We start from the raw sequence: 7,236 nt of genomic DNA on the forward strand, positions 1-7,236 counted from the left end.
GCTAGTACAAGTATAAGGCTCAAGACATGGAGGTGATAGTGCTTCTTTACTTGGCACTGGTTAGGCTTCAGCTACAGTATTGTGTGCAATTTTGGGCTCTATATTTTAAAAAGTAGAGAGGTTAGAGAGGGTCCAAGTGTTGGTGACAAAAGTGATAAAGGACTTAGAAGGCAAGCTATCTGAAGAGAGGTTGAAAGAAACAAGCACGTTCAGTTTGCAGAAAAGTTGATCAAGACGAGACAAGATATCAGTTGAAGTTGCAGTAAAGTCAATCTAGATTGGAGACTGGGAAAACCTTTTCCCTGTTAGAGCAGTGAGACAGGGGAATTGATGGCCTGGGGAGGTTGTGGGATCTCCACCACTGCAGGCTCTCCAGAAGGAGTTTGGATACGCATTGGTCAGGCACAATCTAGAATTATCGAATGATGGAAAATGAGGGTTGGAGGGGACCTCAGGAGGTCATCTAGTCCAACTCCCTGCTCAAAGCAGGACCATCCCCTACTAGATCATCCCAGTGAAGGCTTTGTCTAGCCGCATCTTAAAAACCTTTGAAAATGGAGCTTCCACCACCTCTCTGGGTAACCTGTTTCAGTGTTTTACTACCCTCCTAGTGAGACAGTTTTTCCTAATATCTAATCTAAACTTCTTTTGCTGCAACTTGAAGTAGCGGTGCTTGGAGTGTGATGTAGGAGCAACAGTTAGAGTCCCAGGATCCCAGCCCTCCCCCCACACACACAGGTTGCCCCAGTTAACAAGAAGATTATGGAGTTAAGGAGAAGAGCTCTGCAACCTAGAGTAGGTAGATATTGGAGAAGACCATGCTTAGAAGCAGAAGAATGAAGCGGCGTTCCACGATCAGCTTAGTTATGAAAGAAGATTAAAGCAGCTGCGATAAGTTTTTTGCGGGGATACAGAAAGCGGATGTCCGGATAACGGGTGTGATGTGTGGAGTTACACTTTCTGTGCCCAGCTTGCAGAGAAGAGTGGAGGATGTCTGGTTTTTTTCATGCTTCTGGGCTTTGCTGGTTGCCACATGGGGTGGAGAGAGATTTCCCCCCTTCTATTGCAGCAGATAACAGTATTTTTTTGCTCCTCCCTCCGAAGCATTGGGTATTGCAGCCAAGGCTTGGGATTTTGACTGGGGTTCGCCATGCTCCTGCTATGACTCTAACCCAGAGATTTCTGGTTAGAGGGTCTTGCCTCTCCACTCAGGGTTAGACTGATCTCCCGGGACCAGGAAAGAGTTTTACCCCATAGTCAGATCGGCATGGATTCTGGGGGCTTTTGGCTCTCTTTCTTGGATCTTTCAACTGCATTTTAACAACCCTTGCAGCAGTGAAAGACTGACAGACGTTGTCTCCCTGCCTTACCTGTGGCAGGTTAGGGTGCTTTTAATGTCTTGGGACAATATACCTTGTAGTTGTGCAACAGGGTTGATAATTATAGTTTTAGGAATAGGTTCAACAAGGACTTGTATGGAATGGTTTGGATGCGGGTGATCCAGCCTCAAGAAAGGAGCTAGACTAAATGATTTCCACAGGTGCCTTCTAGCTCTACTTTCTTATGTTTCTATGATTCTAGATTTATCCTTAAAAGAAATCTTATGAGTATTTTATGCTACTCTTTTGTGATGATTGGAAATTCCAGCTTTTTGATTTTTAAAATGTTTTGGGGGAGGTGTCAGTAAGGAAAATGACAGATGTACTCTTAATTCTGGCGTCATGGAGCTCTAAGTGAAATCCTGACCTCCCTGTCACTGATGCATTTGATTTCATGGAGTTAGGATTTCACTTGCTGTACTTTATAAGGGGGAAGGCAATTTCAGAAATGGCAAGAAATCCATCTGCAAAAATGCACTGTCTGCAATAATGTTACTTGCCTCCCACACCAAAATGTTTGAGTCCCCATGTTAAACAGAGCAAAGCATAAACAGAGGCGTTAAGGGGATTAAACAGCCCTGTATATCTCCCTTTGTTTATGACAGCTAATGAGCAAGATGAGACACGCAGCCATACTGTTCTTCTTTCATTTCACATACAGTTCCCAGAGCAGCAAATCTGCTTATTTTTCAAACCCGGTTTCCTTGCTTCAGAGAGCAGCATAGTAATAACTGAAAAGGGAAAAGACAAAATTTAAAGCAAGTCTAAAAGGGATGGGAGGATGCCTAATGGAACTGCATTTAATTTTGGTCTTGAATGACAGAATGGATAACACTGCTGGGGAAGGGGAGTTGGCCAAGTTGAGACAAAGGTACCATGAGAAACAAGCTGGCAGAACGAGATACCAGGGAGCGCTGTTATCTGCTATAGCTAGAACACTTCCTGCCATCATTTACTGTGTGTTAGTCAGCACCATATCCCACTCCTGCGCTGCACCTTGTTTTAGCATGCTGGAGACAGTGTGCTCAACATTGCGTGAGGAGGTATTGGCAACCCTCTACCCTTTGCAGCCCATTGCACAGACGGCTCGCTCTGGCTCTGGCTCGCTCCTTTTCCCCCCTCCCACCCCATTTTTTTTGAGTGTGGTGAACTCAAATCAACGGGGCTCCTGTATACAGCTGCTGTTAACCATTTTGTTGCAATTTATAATTCTGTGCTCACTTGTCTCATTGATCCTGCAGCATCTGCTCATTATCCTATTGGAGCCACTGCACTAAGTCATGTTTGCTGTTTATCGAGGGAAGGATGAATGAGAAGCCGGGGCCTTGTCAATGAGGCCCTGTGACTTTGTGCTTGCTAATACATACTTTCAGCGCTACATGCTTTTCAAGGAAATTGGTGAGTAGTTGGCACATTATAATACATGTGTTCACAGGACCATTTAATGATGTGATCTTTCCAACCGAACTCACACTAGTAATCCCAGTAACTAGCCCTTACAGTGCGCGGTGTTGCCGTGGGTTGGTTCCACGCTCAGGAAATAACATTTCTAAACAACAAGCTGAGTCACGGAGGGTTGCACATTTCATGGCTGTCTGGCAAGAAAAGCTCCTTCGGTTGGCTGCTCTTTCCTCATTTGCCTGTCTGGTGGAGAAGAGCAGCTACCTGGGGCAGGCAGAGCTCCCTCCGCATCTAATCTCACAAGTGAAGAAGGAGCAGAAAGCTCAGGGCAGCTTTATGCCTCTACTCTTCCTGTGACCAACATGATGACTCCACTGCCCCCTACCCCCCTTTCTTCAACAATGACCCTGGGAAAGTGGAGAGAGCACCCTGCTGCCAATGTATCCCCGAGGCCAGGGAGAAGGCAATAGAAGACCCAGGCTGCAAGAGGAGCAAAGATGAGGCTGAGATCAGGTAGAACTGGCTGGGAGGCCAGGACTGACTTGTAGGTCGGGGAAAGAACTTATTGCTGGACATGGGAACGGGCAGGAGTAGGAGCACAGAGGCACAGGTGAAAGCCCATCGTGCCGCAAAGCCTCCCAGCGACCCCCAACTGCCACGGAGACCCACCCCCGCTGACCCCAGCAGCAGCCGGGGGTAAGCAGGGCCCGTGGGACAGGGGACTAGCCCAGCTCAGCTGCGGGAGGCAGCTAAGTAGGAACCGGGGAGGATCTCACCCTGCCCCAGCCCCTACTTGGCCCAGCCCCCACAGGGAGCCGTGCAAACAGGCATGCTTGTCTGCCCGGCGCGTGAGTTAGCATAGGGTTTGCGCAGGAGGGTGAGCGGGAGGGCCTGCCTGTTGCTTTTTCAGGCTCTGGGGCCTGGGAGCATGGCCACCTCCCCTTGTGGGGTCTGCTCTCTACTGGGGTCTCTGGCACACCAGCTGGAGGAGCTCCAGGCCACAGTCCAGAGACTGTGTGCCATCAGGGACTGTGCGCAGGAGATCAACTCCTACTGCCAGGCCCTTCTCCCCCGGGAGGTGGAGGGTAGACCACGGTCTCCCTCCAGGACAAGGGAGGACTCGGGGACCTCCCCTTCTGTCCAGCCCAGGGGATGGACCAAGGTGGTCAAGGGCCCCAAGGCCTGCCGCACCAAGGCCCCTGCCCCGCTGGAGCTTTGCAACAGGTATGAACCTCTTGCTGCCCCAGCAGAGCCTGCTGAGTTGCCAGCTCCGACAGGCAACACGGGTGCTACTGTAGCTACCGCCCCCACTCTCTCTGAGACAAAACACGAAGTGTCTGTCTTGGGAGACTTCGTCCTGAGGGGGACGGAGGGGGCAATCTGCCTCCCCGACCCCTCGGCCTGGGAAGTTCGCTGCTTCCCGGGAGCCCGCATCTGAGACATTGACCTCTATCCTGGGGAAGGTCTTAGAAAAAATCATCAAAGAGGCCATTCTTAATGGACTGGCTGATGGCAACACCCTGAGGGATAGCCAGCACGGGTTTGTTGCGGGTAGGTCATGCTTAACCAATCTCATTTCCTTTCACGACCAGGTGACCTATCACCTGGTTAAGGGGGAAGTGATTGATGTCGTATATCTTGACTTTAAAAAAGCCTTCGATCTGGTATCCCATGATCACTTCTTGGCAAAACTGGCTAACTGTGGTCTCAGGTCCACCACGATCCCCTGGCTGGGGAATTGGCTCCATGGTTGGACCCAGAGGGTAGTGGTTGATGGAAGTCAATCGTTGTGCACTGTGACCAGTGGGGTCCGCCAAGGCTCTGTCCTTGGACCCATATTGTTCAACCTCTTCATTAATGATGTGAACATTGGTGTCAGCAGTGGACTGGCCAAGTTCACCGATGATACCAAACTTTGGGGTAAAGCATCCACACCTGAGGACAGGAGGGCGATCCAGGCTGACCTTGACAGGCTTAGGAAATGGGCGGACGAGAACATGATGGTGCTAAACACCAAAAAATGCAAGGTTCTCCACTTTGGGAGTCAAAATCTGCAGCATGTCTATAGGCTCAGCAGTGCTGCACTGGCTAGCACTACAGATGAGAGGGACTTGGAGGTCATCACTGACCACAAGATGAACATAAGCCTGCAATGTGATGCTGCAGCTAGTAAAGTGAGCAAAATGCTGGCTTGCATCCATAGATACTTCTCAAGCAAATCCAAGGACATCACTCTCCCGTTGTACTTGGCCTTGGTGAGGCTGCAGCTGGAGTACTGTGTCCAGTTTTGGGCGCCACAATTCAAAAAGGATGTGGAGAAGCTTGAGAGAGTCCAGAGAAGAGCCACACACATGATCAGAGGTCAGGAAAACAGACCTTAGGATGAGAGGCTGAGAGCCATGGGACTCTTCAGCCTGGAAAAGCGCAGGCTCAAGGGTGATCTGATGAACACCTGTAAGTTTATCGGGGTGTTCAACAGGACCTGGGGGAACATTTGTTCACCAGAGCACCCCAAGGGATGACAAGTTTGAATGATTATAAACTCCTGCAACTCTGTTTCAGGCTGGACATAAGGAAGAGCTTCTTTACTGTCCGAGCCCCCAAGGTCTGGACTGGCCTGCTGCCAGAGGTGGGTCAAGCACCTACTTTGCACGCTTTCAAGAGAAACCTATATGTTTTTCTTGCTGGGATCCTATGACCACAGCTGACTTCCTGCCCCTGGGGCAGGGGGCTGGACTCAATAATCTTCTGAGGTCCCTTCCAGCCTGAATGTCTATGAAATCTATGAAATAATTAGCAATATTGGTGCCCTGGGCACAGGTGCTGTTGAACTCTAGAGAGTGGGGGCCAGGGGTGCTGAGTGCTGGACCATGTTGGGAGCTGTTGAATGCTGTGGGATGCTCTTGGCCCCCTCTCTAAGTCAGGGCCTCGAGCTGTGCCCTAGTTGCCCCATTCGCCCCCCCTCTAGTTATGCTACTGAGTAGGAGTGATAACAGACCACCAATTTTTTTCAGACAGAAGTGCTGTCACTGCCTCTGGCTGGGTCTTGAGCGACACCTAGATCCTCCTCTGCGTTTCAGACACTACTGAATGCACTGAGAGTGTTTTCAGAAACAGTAGATGGGGAGGCATATCCCAAAATTTGTATTCAGATCTTAGTTAAATCTCTTTCTTCACTTTTCCTTGCTGTGGCATGGTAGGGGCAGTGCCTACAGTTGTGGTTGCCCTGGCCTGTTATGCCTGTGCTCATTCTGATGGCATGTTGCCATTCTCCTAGAGAATTATACTCCGGTAATACCAGGGGCTCAGGTTTGGCAGTGTTGTGAGGAATCAGACAGACAAAGCTACTTGTGTATTTTCAGAAGGGGAAAACATCAACTGGTGAAACCCTGAAGCACTCCCCAGTGCCTTTATAAAATTAGGGGGTGGAGAGAAATGCAAAAACTAATTGGTCAGGCGAAGGAGGTAGAGACTGTTTGCATAAGAAGGAGTTTCCTATATTCACCTATAACCTCTTCCTGATTGCTTAGCATTAGCAAGCCTGATGTGAGGCTTCTTGTCTTAAAATAGGCATGGCAAATGTATTAAGAATTCATCGACTGCTAATTAATACCGGGGAGAAATCCTGACCCTGCTGAAGTCAGTGGCAAAATTTCCATGGATTTCAATAGGGACCTCATTTTTCAAACACAGGATCTTTTTGACCGTAGGGGAGCCCTGCCATGGAATGCAAGCTGTCCTGTCAAAAGTAGATTGCTGCACCAATTGGAAGAGAGCGTGTATAAGCAAGAAGTCATCTCTGACCTTTCCAAGATAGCATGCGGTGATGAGATTAGATGTTTTACTATTATTGACACATACCTAACATTGAACAAATAACAATCCTGACAGGTATATCTGTTAAATCAGAAGAAATGCAGTACGTATTCAGTCAATATTCTTTTGAATTTTTCAACTAATGTGTTATGATTGCATTAACACTACTTGTGTTTGCTTTCTAAGACTGTTTGGTGGAATAAGTTAACTGGCAAAAATGTTCATTTTAAAAGTGAATTTTATTCATTTATTAGATTTATATTCTCTTTGCCCAAAAAAGGCTCAGGTTAGTTTACAATAAAAGACAACATAACTTACAACAGAACGCAATATTAAAATAAGAATATTAAAAATGTAAAATATCAATATAATCTCTGCCACACCCCCAAAAAACCCACAACCCCAAACAAGCAAAACTTCTGTTGAAAGTGAATTTTTGAATTCAGAATCATGAGTTTTAGCACAGACAAAGAGCTGTCCACAGAGAGAATCTGGCAATTCATACTGAAAAATCACAAGTCATTTGCAGACAATTTATGGACAGAAAAAATGAAGTGCCGGGTAAAGAAATGCCCACTAATGAATTCCCACTTGTATTTAAATTAACTTTATTCCAAAGCACTAAGTTTGGAAAAGGTTA

Source organism: Gavialis gangeticus, unplaced genomic scaffold (genome assembly GCF_001723915.1).
Source record: "Gavialis gangeticus isolate Ggan-Ray unplaced genomic scaffold, GavGan_comp1, whole genome shotgun sequence".
Taxonomy (NCBI): Eukaryota; Metazoa; Chordata; order Crocodylia; family Gavialidae; genus Gavialis; species Gavialis gangeticus.